General features: G+C 40.9%; 1 protein-coding gene across 1 annotated transcript in view; it reads right to left on the bottom strand.

Moving 5' to 3' along the window:
- LOC126355902 (attractin-like) overlaps window positions 1–12554 on the bottom strand; it is a 167762-nt gene that overhangs the window by 135804 nt on the left and 19404 nt on the right. The gene's annotated exons all lie outside the window — the stretch shown is intronic.

Raw genomic sequence — 12554 nt, 5'->3', positions numbered from 1 at the left:
CTATTTTCTATGGAGGAGGAACGATCAAAGGATGGTTTAATCACGAACACTTACATTCACACGTAGTTGAGAGACCAGCAGAAAGGAAAAGAACTAAAAACCTTCACCACAGCACACACATGGGTAGCAAGAGGGGCTGTTCCCTTGATTTTAACATGCAGGATAAATGAATAAAATTTCTATTTGAAGTGAACTGCTATAAAAATGGAGCATCATATTTAATTCAGATATTCTACAGCACACTATCACTATGGTCTTGGCACTGTAAACATTCTCGTAAGATCACGACCACGTGGTCCTCATTAACAAAAGTATACACAAAGAAAGTTATCAAGTGAGACGAATTGCACAAAATTCTCATAAAATCACGAAATCATACCCATTATACATGCTCTTGCGAAATGGATACTAAACATAACGAACTGAATCACTGTAACTCATCACGGCTCCACGTGTTTGATTAACAGTTCACCAGAACGATAGCCTACACTGTCCCTAGATTTTAAGCCGCGAATTTTCAAGTAAATTTGTCACACACGATAATAAACTATGAACGATGAAAGGAATCATTTACTTTCACTAACTTTGAAAAACTTACATAAAACACAACATTAATGTCTCATTGAAAAGGCACACTTAACGCCAGTAGGTCTCACCCGTCTCACGTCCTACGGAACACTCCATGAGCATTCGCTTTCTAACGAAAACCGATCCTCGTACCTACAGAAGTGGCCAGAGGAACCCCTACTGTGATGCCAACCTATACAAAAGGTTCGTCCAAGGTAAACAGAAACCTCTTTGCTTCCTGGTTCGTGTTTTCTACAGTTGGCTGTTCTGACACAGTGGCACACTACAATACTCCCAAGGACCTACACGCTCAAATACTTGCACACTCTCATTCATATATTCATCTGATCGGAAAAGAAGAAAGAATAGATACATTGAAATATGGCACTTAAAAGTATCAAACATGCGTGTGGGGCTCTGACATGTACCAATAACTTAATGAAATGTTAAAACGAAATATGGATAATATACTGTGGCCACCACAAACACACTCATCTGCTCAGTCTTTTCCCTTTTCTTCTTTAAATCTAGGATAATAGACTATTTGCACCAACAACTGAGGTGCCAGAGGCAAAGAAAGGAATCTGTGTGTTATGGCAAAATAACGAAGAGGCTCATGCAGAGACCCTCCATCACACACACATACCCTGGAGAAAAGACTGTGTAGGGAGTGGTTTTGCCATGCAAGGACACACACAAGCAGGCTTTAATCCATGCCACCGACAGAGAATTGTAAACAGTTGCACAAGAGAAACAGGAATAGTATGAAATATAAACAAGCTTGATAACAGGCAACCACCACCACACTTAAAAGTAACATTTTACAAATTCGTCATCAGTTTCTGTGACATTGGTTTCAAAATTTAAATGAATTTTGATGTGAAAATTAAAAACTCTATGTCACTAAAAGACAGAAAATATTTTCGAGATGCAAACATGTCACAGTTATAGAAGATAGGGAAAAAACACATTAAGCAAAAAAAATGATATTAAAAACACAAAGTGCGAGTAAAAAATGAAAATTGTGTAAAATGATAAAAAAATAATATGACACTAGTAAACAAATTCAGTTACACGATCAGTTGAGTAGCGAATGATGACACAAAGCTGTAATAATAGTTAAGCACGTAATCGTAAAATCACAGTGAAGTGTGATAAAAATTAAAGTCCTACTATGCAAGACGCAATTCTTTGTAGGATTTTTTTTTGTTTAGGAAATTAATGTCTGCTGAAAAGCAATACATGAAACATTGGCAGTTGACAGACTCAGACTTAGTGAGTTCACGACACAGATAACACATGTCACAGAAATCATTATTGTTCGCTGAGTAGGAATGAGGAATGCATTGAGAAGTGGACACTTGAGAGACTCAAGACTTAGTGAACGCATGCTAGAAGCCAAGATAGACGAAGACAACACCCACCAAAGTGCTACCAGTTTATATACCCACGTGCTCCACAGACGATGGATAAATTGAAAGAATGTATCATGAAATTAAAGAAATGATCAAAATGGTTAAGGGAGACTAAAATTTAATTGTGATAGAGGACTGAAATTCCATAGTATGGAAAGACCAAAAAAAAAAAAGAAAAAAAAAGGTACGAGGAGATAGGCTGGGGGAGAGGAATGAAGGGAGAAACTGCTTGGTAGAATATTGCACAGACCACAATTTCGTCATTGCCAACACTTGGTTTGAAAATTACGAAAAAAGGTTACAACGTGAAAGATACAGGTGGACACCAGAAGGTTCCAAATAGACTTCATGATGGTCAGACAGAGATTTCGAAACCAGATTCATATTGCTTTTTCTGTTTTCAAAGACAACTCAAGAATTCATTTAGTCAACCCAATCCAGCAGATGTTAACATTTTAAAGCTATTGGGTTAGCAATGTTCGAAGAAGGTTATGAAAATAAAATCACTGCAGTTACTAACGATATGAAATGCTAACTCATAATTCTACTACATCAACCGCTTAGAAAGAAAACTCAGTCTGTTGCTAGGGCCGAAGTCTTTAAAGAAGCTCAAATTCCTAGAGCTCAATAAGGGAAGATTCATGATGGCATCACTTTCAAGTTTTATACAGAATTTGTGATTGAATTAGCTGTCCTCTTGACCATAAATTAACGTAGATCCCTTGAGCAGAGATGTGTCGCTTGTGATCAGAAAAGAGCACAGATCACACTCGTCTGCAAAAGGAAGTACAATTGATCCACTGAACTATCTTTGTATATTAGCCACATCTTTTTCTACCACTAGGCTGCAACATATGCCGAGTTCCGTCATTATCACCTACCTGGAACAAAATAACTTTCCCCGTTAGATCAACATGGGTTCGGAAAACACAGACCATGCAAATCTCAATGGACCTTCATCTTTATGCCACATACTCTTTGCCATGTACTGAGGTAACTGAACGTAGAAACATTCCTCTAAGATATCCAAACGTGTTTTTGAGTTTGCATCGGAAATTTTATGTCAAGCAAGACACAGAACGCAGTCCTCATCGAACAGTCATTAATAGGCAGTGAAGTAATTCCTGATGTTTATTGTTGTTCATGTTATACAGTAATGACGTAGCGCGCAGTATGAATAGCAATCTCAGGCTTTTTACAGATGACGAGTTATCTAAGAGAAAATTCTGTCTCTTAGGTCAAATGTTACAGCAACAGACTTGGGTCATTTCGGATAACACTCTTCTTATTTATATGCATAACCGACGTACTGTTTTTTATCCACCCTGTCGTCTGTTTGAAACACTCAGAATATGAAAACGGTGTGTTAGGTCAATAGGGAAGATCCTCACTAATAGTATACATGAACGGCAGACCCGATAATGAGTGAACAAGAAATTAATCTTGACACAATTCGAGAATTCTAGATTTTTCATGTTGTTTCACTCTCTCACGGAAAACTCACAGAAAACTGCTATTTAGTAAAAGAAAAAACCTATTTATGACTTTATATTTCCTTTATTGATTTATCCGAGTCCAATGGTGTTCAGCTTTGTTTTTAGAGTACGGTATACCGCGAATAACGGGCGAAGTGATGGATATGTAAATCACACGAGATTAACTGAACAAATTCATTGCTGTGTATGGTGGGATATTACAGTATATTAAAATGCTGTAAGACCTTCACCTCGTGTATTCCTGTAGTTACTTTCTTGCCGCTAGGTAAAAAGCTGGTTGGAAAATAACTGAAAACCGCTTGGGTGCTACTTTCGCAAATCGCCTAGTTTTTGTTAGCTACTATTTCCGTAACGTGTAGACGATTCTTCGGAAATATATTGGTAGAACAAGTTCATAACAATAAATGAAAAGTCTGATGTTGTCCACGTAAGCCGAAAACCAGTTAACGAAATAAGTCAATACTGCAGAACATTAGAGCTTTACAGTTTTAATCTCCGTAATACTACCCACAACGCCTTCAAATATCATGAACGAGATTCGTATTCTCTCGCTCACTGTGCGCTAATTACTAGTCCTACGGGGAAAAAAAAACGAAGGGCACCTCTTTGTAGGACATTTAGTGTAGTTACATTTTGTATTGGGATACGTTTTTGCTAGATGTCGTAATTCTCGAATAATTAAAAAAAAGTACAAAAGTGACCTCCGAACGCGTGTTTCTTGAATGATTCGAAAACGATGGCCACCAACAAAAACATATCCCAGTATAATATTCAACTACACTTTATTTCCTACGAAAATGTCCTTTTCATTTTTTATTTTTTTTAGGACTAATAGTTTGTGTGTAAGAGCGAGAGAATATGATAATCTCGCGCCTGGTTTTTTAAAGCGGGTTACATGAAACATATCAGTAGGGTAAACCGGGTTGCAATGCGGACTGCAAATGTAAACTATCACTATGGCACAGTTGCCAGTAAAACAAGCATGTGCCCATTACCACCGTGTTTCTTAGTATAAGGTCGATGAGCCTTTTAGTCCAATCTGATGTAATACATTGTAGCAGTATTCAAGTATGGTGCGTACCGGTGTTTCAAGTGCTGTCCCATTCCGCAGGCAAACCGCAGTTTCCATGATCTTACCACTGCATCGTAGCGTGCCATTTGCCTTACCTACAACCAAGTCTACGTGACCGATCCACTATATAAAGAGAAGTCGTTGTTATACGTTGTTTTCAAACATCTTGAAAAGTACTTGGCCGATTTAATTCAGATTTTTACACAATGCTCTAATGAATATTCGAAGAGACATAAAGGGGAAACATAGTTTATGATAATCTCGAAAAGTTCTTGGTCGATTTACTTCAAACTTTTACAGGATCTCCTAGTATATATATATTTTGATGCAGCTCTCCATGCTACTCTAACTTGTGCAAGCTTCTTCATCTCCCAGTACCTACTGCAACCTACACCCTTCTGAATCTGCTTAGTGTAGTCATCTCTTGGTCTTCCTCTATGATTTCTACCCTCCATGCTGCCCTCTAATACTAAATTGCTGATCCCTTGATGCCTCAGAACATGTCCTACCAACCGAACCCTTCTTCTGGTCAAGTTGTGCCACAAACTTCTCTTCTCCCCAATCCTATTCAATACTTCCTCATTAGTTATGTGATCTACCCATCCAATATTCAGCATTCTTCTGTAGCACCACATTTCGAAAGCTTCTATTCTCTTCTTGTCCAAACTAGTTATCGTCCATGTTTCACTTCCATACATGGCTACACTCCATACAAATACTGTCAGAAACGACTTCCTCACACTTAAATCTATACCCGGTGTTAACAAATTTCTCTTCTTCAGAAATGCTTTCCTTGCCATTGCCAGTCTACATTTTATATCCTCTCTACTTCGACCATCATCAGTTATTTTGCTCCCCAAATAGCAAAACTCCTTTACTACTTCAAGTGTCTCATTTCCTAATCTAACGCCCTCAGCATCACCCGACTTTATTCGACTACATTCCATTATCCTCGTTTTGCTTTTGTTGATGTTCATCTTATATCCTCCTTTCAAGACACTATCCATTCCGTTCAATTGCTCTTCCAACTCCTTTGCTGTCTCTGACAGAATTACGATGTCATCGGTGAACCTCAACATTTTTATTTCTTCTCCATGAATTTTTCTTTGGTTTCCTTCACTGCTTGCTCAATATACAGATTGAATAACATCGTGGAGAGGCTACAACCCTGTCTCACTCCCTTCCCAACCACTCCTTCCCTTTCATGCCCCTCGACTCTTATGACTGCCATCTGGTTTCTGTACAAATTGTAAATAGCCTTTCGCTCCCTGTATTTTACCCCTGCTACCTTCAGAATTTGAAAGAGAGTATTCCAATCAATATTGTCAAAAGCTTTCTGTAAGTCTACAAATGCTAGAAACGTAGGTTTGCCCTTCCTTAATCTAGCTTCTAAGATAAGTCGTAGGGACAGTATTGCCTAACGTGCTCCAACATTTCTACGGAATCCAAACTGATCTCCCCGAGGTCCACATCTACCAGTTTTTCCATTCGTCTGTAAAGAATTCGTGTTAGTATTTTGCAGCTGTGACTTATTAAACTGATAGTTCGGTAATTTTCACATCTGTCAACACCTGCTTTCTTTGGGATTGGAATTATTATATCATTTTTGAAGTCTGAGGGTATTTCGCCTGTCTCATACATCTTGCTCACCAGATGGTAGAGTTTTGTCAGGACTGGCTCTCCCAAGGCCGTCAGTAGTTCGAATGGAATGTTGTCTATTCCGGGGGCCTTGTTTCGACTCAGGTCTTTCAGTGCTCAGTATCGTATCTCCCATTTCATCTTCATCTAGATCCTCTTCCATTTCCATTATATTGTCATCAAGTACATCGCCCTTGTATAGACCCTCTATATACTCCTTCCACCTTTCTTCTTTCCCTTCTTTGATTACAACTGGGTTTCCATCTGAGCTCTTGATGTTCATACAAGTGGTTCTCTTATCTCCAAAGGTCTCTTTAATTTTCCTGTAGGCAGTATCTATCTTACCCCTCTGAGATAAGCCTCTACATCCTTACATTTGTCCTCTAGCCATCCCCGCTTAGCCATTTTGCACTTCCTGTTGATCTCATTTTTGAGACCTGTATTCCTTTTTTCCTGCTTCATTTAGTGCGTTTTTATATTTTCTCCTTTCATCAATTAAATTCAATATTTCTTCGGTTACCCAAGGATTTCTACTAGCCTTCGCCTTTTTACCTACTTGATCCTCTGCTGCCTTCACTATTTCATCCCTCAAAGCTACCCATTCTTCTTCTACCATATTTCTTTCCCCCATTCCTGTCAACTGCTCCCTTATGCTCTCCCTGAAACTCTGTACAACCTCTGGTTCTTTTAGTTTATCCAGGTCCCATCTACTTAAATTCCCACTTTTTTGCAGTTTCTTTAGTTTTAATCTACAGGTCATAACCAATAGATTGTGGTCAGAGTCGACATCTGCCCCTGGAAATGTCTTACAATTTAAAACCTGGTTCCTAAAACTCTGTCTTACCATTATATAATCTATCTGAAACCTGTCAGTATCTCCAGGCTTCTTCCATGTATACAGCCTTCTTTTATGGTTCTTGAAGCAAGTGTTAGCTATGATTAAGTTGTGCTCTGTGCAAAATTCTACCAGGCGGCTTCCTCTTTCATTTCTTTGCCCCAGTCCCTATTCACCTACTACGTTTCCTTCTCTCCCTTTTCCTACTACCGAATTCCAGTCACCCTTCACTATTTGAATAATTTCTTTTATTTGATCATACATTTCTTCAATTTCTTCGTCATCTGCAAAGCTAGTTGGCATATAAACTTGTACTACTGTAGTAGGTGTGGGCTTCGTATCTATCGTGGCCACAATAATGCGTTCACTATGCTGTTTGTAGTAGCTTACCCGCATTCCTATTTTCCTATTCATTATTAAACCTACTCCTGCATTACCCCTATTTGATTTTGTGTTTATAACCCTGTAGTCACCTGACCAAAAGTCTTGTTCCTCCTGCCACCGAACTTCACTAATTCCCACTATATCTAACTTTAACCTATCCATTTCCCTTTTTAAATTTTCTAACCTACCTGCCTGATTAAGGGATATGACATTCCACGCTCCGACCCGTAGAACGCCAGTTTCTTTCTCCTGATAACGACATCCTCTTGTGTAGTCCCCGCCCGGAGATCCGAATTGGGGACTATTTTACCTCCGGAATATTTTACCCAAGAGGACGCCATCATCATTTAATAATACAGTAAAGCTGCATGCCCTCGGGAAAGATTACGGCCGTAGTTTCCCCTTGCTTTCAGCCGTTCGCAGTACCAGCAAAGCAAGGCCGTTTTGGTTATTGTTACAAGGCCAGATCAGTCAATCATCCAGACTGTTGCCCCTGCAACTACTGAAAAGGCTGCTGCCCCTCTTCAGGAACCACACGTTTGTCTGGCCTCTCAACAGATACCCCTCCGTTGTGGTTGCACCTACGGTATGGATATCTGTATCGCTGAGGCACGCAAGCCTCCCCACCAATGGTAAGGTCCATAGTTCATGGGGGGAGGGCCATATACACTCCTGGAAATGGAAAAAAGAACACATTGACACCGGTGTGTCAGACACACCATACACCTCTGGTGATCGTCGAGGGGACACGAATAGTGCACGGTACATCCAAACCGTCATAGAACCCATCGTTCTACCATTCCTAGACCGGCAAGGGAACTTGCTGTTCCAACAGGACAATGCACGTCCGCATGTATCCCGTGCCACCCAACGTGCTCTAGAAGGTGTAAGTCAACTACCCTGGCCAGCAAGATCTCCGGATCTGTCCCCCATTGAGCATGTTTGGGACTGGATGAAGCGTCGTCTCACGCGGTCTGCACGTCCAGCACGAACGCTGGTCCAACTGAGGCGCCAGGTGGAAATGGCATGGCAAGCCGTTCCACAGGACTACATTCAGCATCTTACGATCGTCTCCATGGGAGAATAGCAGCCTGCATTGCTGCGAAAGGTGGATATACACTGTACTAGTGACGACATTGTGCATGCTCTGTTGCCTGTGTCTATGTGCCTGTGGTTCTATCAGTGTGATCATGTGATGTATCTGACCCCAGGAATGTGTCAATAAAGTTTCCCCTTCCTGGGACAATGAATTAACGGTGTTCTTATTTCAATTTCCAGTAGTGTATATATCATGTAAAGGTGAAATGTTTTGAGCAAAAAACTAGAAACGTTCTTGACGAAGTTATTCAAGTTTTTACACAGTATTACAATAAACATTTGGACAGACAAAGGCTACATATTTTTAATACATGCTATATATAAATATATATACAAAGGGTAAACGTTGTTAGGAACAGTCTGGAAACGTTCTTGATCGATTTTCTTGAAATTTTTACACGGTACACTAACACATTTTTAGACGATAAATTAATAAACAATCAGGTGCACCTAGGCTATATATTACGCGCACCTAGGCTATATTTTTTTTAAACAACAATGTACAGGTTTTCTGTTTAAGCCGACAGCGAGAAATAAAATGGGGCGGTGAGCTGCGAAGACGTGCTGTTTCGTTTTTATTTTTTTTTTCCTTGCAGACAGTTTTAACTACTATACCATGATATGTCGGACATCAGCCACGGTACCGCTCACGCCATCGTGAGAGGGCAGCTTAATTTACAAAAAAATTGTGGGCAGCATGTTCCCCACAGCCTGAAAGAGGAACAGATGTTGATGTCGACACCACTGCAGCACCTAGAACGGTAGGTAGCACGATTAATGTTGCTTCCTGTTCAGTGTTGTCGTGGGAAATGAAACGTGTTGGCACTATTTTGAACTGGAGAGCAAGCGTCAGAACCAACAATGGAAGCCCATGGATCCAACCCCACCGAAAAAAATCCAACGCCAGCTCGGATGAAGTGATGACGAACTTTCATTTTGACTGCAAGGACTCACTGACTTTCTGGTACACGGCGCCACAATAAACGCACAACGGTGCGTGGACACCTTGCAAAAACTGAAGCTCGCCATGAAGTCCAAACGCCTATGAAATTTAACGGACGTATCATTGTAATGCAGGCAAATAGTTTAGTCAATGAAGAAAAATTATGGGAAAAAATCATGTGGTAGCCAATTTTTGTAGGGTGCTAGGACGGAATGTCATGAACAACATACTAAAAATCCTGACCGGTAGAGTGTGAGCATTGGGGTGGGGAGGGTTTAAAGGTCACTATTTTAAGTTTTTCTCCATCAACTCAAAAACAATGACTTACAGCGAAAAGTTAATTGTGCAAAAATTTGTTTCTACACGATTATCCCCCTAATCGACCTTTTTTGATCTTTTTTAACTGACCCATTGACCTATAATGTCCAACCACATATTGCCAAGACTGTTTCGACTACACTGGGAGGCTCTTACACATAATCCGCACAGTCCCGGTCTCTCACCATTAGATTTCCAGATTTTTTGAATTCTGAAAGAAGACATTTGTAGCTGTCGATTTGCTTTTGACAAAGAGATGAACACCTGGGTACTATCAGTATTAGGGCATTGTTGCCAACTTTATTCAAGATGGTGGATTCAAGATGGCGGCGATAGATGTGGCAACGTCGCAATGATGTCATGGCAGGAAGTTTAAATTTTGGCAGGAAAATAGGACGATTGGGCTACCTCCACAAACCTAACCCTTTCCCATCCCCTGCCCTCCCCTCTCCAAGAAAATGTGGGAAGTTCAAATTTTGATGGGAAAAAGGTCACTTTGGCTACCTCCACTAACCTAAGAAAATGGTGGGAAAATTTTGGCGAGCAAAATGTCACTTGGGCTATCTCCTCTAACCTAAGTTATCCAGCCACCATCTCTTCCCTGGAATTGGTGGGAAAAGGACTCAGTCCATGCTGGGCTGCTGGATACAATGCATGTAAGTCTTTATTTTGCATGCAATGTTTCTTTAAACAACTTGAGTTGTCATAGGCAGTAGCTCCATCCACTGTGCTCATCATGAGGTCCAGAGTCCAACTGTCCTAGTGCACAGTACCGCCACTAGAAGGCACTTTCGTCCCTCCCATGATGTAATCCAAGACGGCAGTCTGGAGAAAAAAAGGGCGGTAACCAACAGGAAACCTGAATCCGGTCGCATGTTAGACTTCAACCAGTCAGATGCCAGTACCTGGTAATGTCATTGGACGGGGTACAGGGCAGGCTCAGCAGCTCTGTGACTTCAGTCTCACTCAGTCAGCCAGCAGCAGCAGCAAAAGAAGAAGAACCATGAAGTGTCTACATCAGTCACAATCAAGTACAGCCCTGCATAACAGGAAGAAGTGGAAAGTAAGTATCCCATATCAAATCTTTGTCTGTGGTTAGCATTATTATTATTATTGGTTGTTTTTGTGTCTTGGTCCTCCTGTTTGTTCAGCAGTAGCCCTCGACACGTCCAAGCCTACAGGGTTGAGCGCCAACCTGCTGAACTCTGCCGCCTCTGAGCCTGCAGCAACCTCAGCTGCCATCTTGTTGAGACCTGCACTGAACCCTGGACCTGTGGCAGCAACAACCGTCAGCATATCTGAACCTGTAATGACCACGTTGGATCCTGTAGTGCACATAGCCCACTTGCTGGAGCATGATAATGAGCTGTTACTGTCTGTCTCACTCATCGATTTGTGTGATGAGGACAACCAGTTTGCTCCCAACACATAAAATGCTGCTCGTGGTCCTAAACAACAGCAAGATGGAGGACAGTACTGGTCACCAACATACAACTCATCCCAGCAGAACATCCCTGTGCTAGTGTGGCACAGAGTGCAGATACTGTAGACAGGAAGGCATCGAGTGTACCCATGCTTTTCACTTCTATCTAGAATTTAACTCCCAGTGGACCGAATCATATAAATGTGGGTACAGAAGCCTATCAGGGCTGGGGCTTGAAAGCGAGAACAGAAATTGAAAGTGCATTGAAGGGTATTAAAGTGTTAATTTCTGAGTTCGACTGAGACGAAATATGTCATGCAGAGTGCTACATCAGTCAGCAAATGACTACAGAGTATTATCCAACTCGTATCCCCCTCCCCTCCCCCCAGACATTCGCCTTACCGGTGTCACACTATCTATTACAACAATGTATGATGACTGCACTAGATGTGAAATAGGGTGACAAGTGTTTTTATCTATGGCACGCCTACGTTATGAACTTATAAGATCTTGATACTGCACTACGCCTTGCATTGGAGAATCATTGGTTGCCGAGCACAGACTTCGCATACAATGATGCTGAAAATTACCTACGTGTGCATAGTGTACATGTTGATGATCTGGAGTAGTACCTTTGTTTGCACATGATCGCTTAACCAAAGGAGAAACAGATTAAATGTGCTTGTGAAAAACCCCGGTACTGAGAGGCATCCGTTGGCTTGAGGGAGATGGGCGCGGAATTTATTGCATATGACAAAGTTTTGTTTGAGAAATACTGTACAGGTGCGAAACAGAAGATAAAGAAAGAGCCTGATGAGTTTTTTGAAGTACTGCATCCGATGTATGATACTGAAATAAATAATTTGTGTATAATATATAATCTCAAATTGTGTTTGTGTTTTATTTCATACCTCTCTCATTATAGTCCAAGTATTATTCTTATTAATATCATTATTTTTCAGTGCTACACCTATAATGATATAACAGCAGCAAACAGTTGCCCCAAACATCTCCTCAACAGTCATGAATGATGAAGTTACTCTTCATGGGTAAAATACACACATCAAAAAAAGTTTTGCATCACCCCTGTTCCCAGAACTCCTGAAGACAGTCGTTGACTGTCGATATTGTATCACAGACACAGTCCCTCTGAATGTTCAGATATGTCACTAAACCCACCCAGCCGGCCAGTGTGGCCGTCGGTTCTAGGCACTTCAGCCTGGAACCGCGAGACCACTACAGTCGCAGGTTCGAATCCTACCTTGGGCATGGATATGTGTGATGTCCTTAGGTTAAATGGTTCAAATGGCTCTGAACACTATGGGACTTAACATCTGAGGTCATCTACTTAAACCTAACTAACAT

The sequence above is a fragment of the Schistocerca gregaria genome, chromosome 3, assembly GCF_023897955.1.
Source record: "Schistocerca gregaria isolate iqSchGreg1 chromosome 3, iqSchGreg1.2, whole genome shotgun sequence".
Taxonomy (NCBI): Eukaryota; Metazoa; Arthropoda; class Insecta; order Orthoptera; family Acrididae; genus Schistocerca; species Schistocerca gregaria.
Note: the sequence above shows the minus strand (reverse complement) of the source record. Positions and strands in the feature narration are given on the sequence as shown.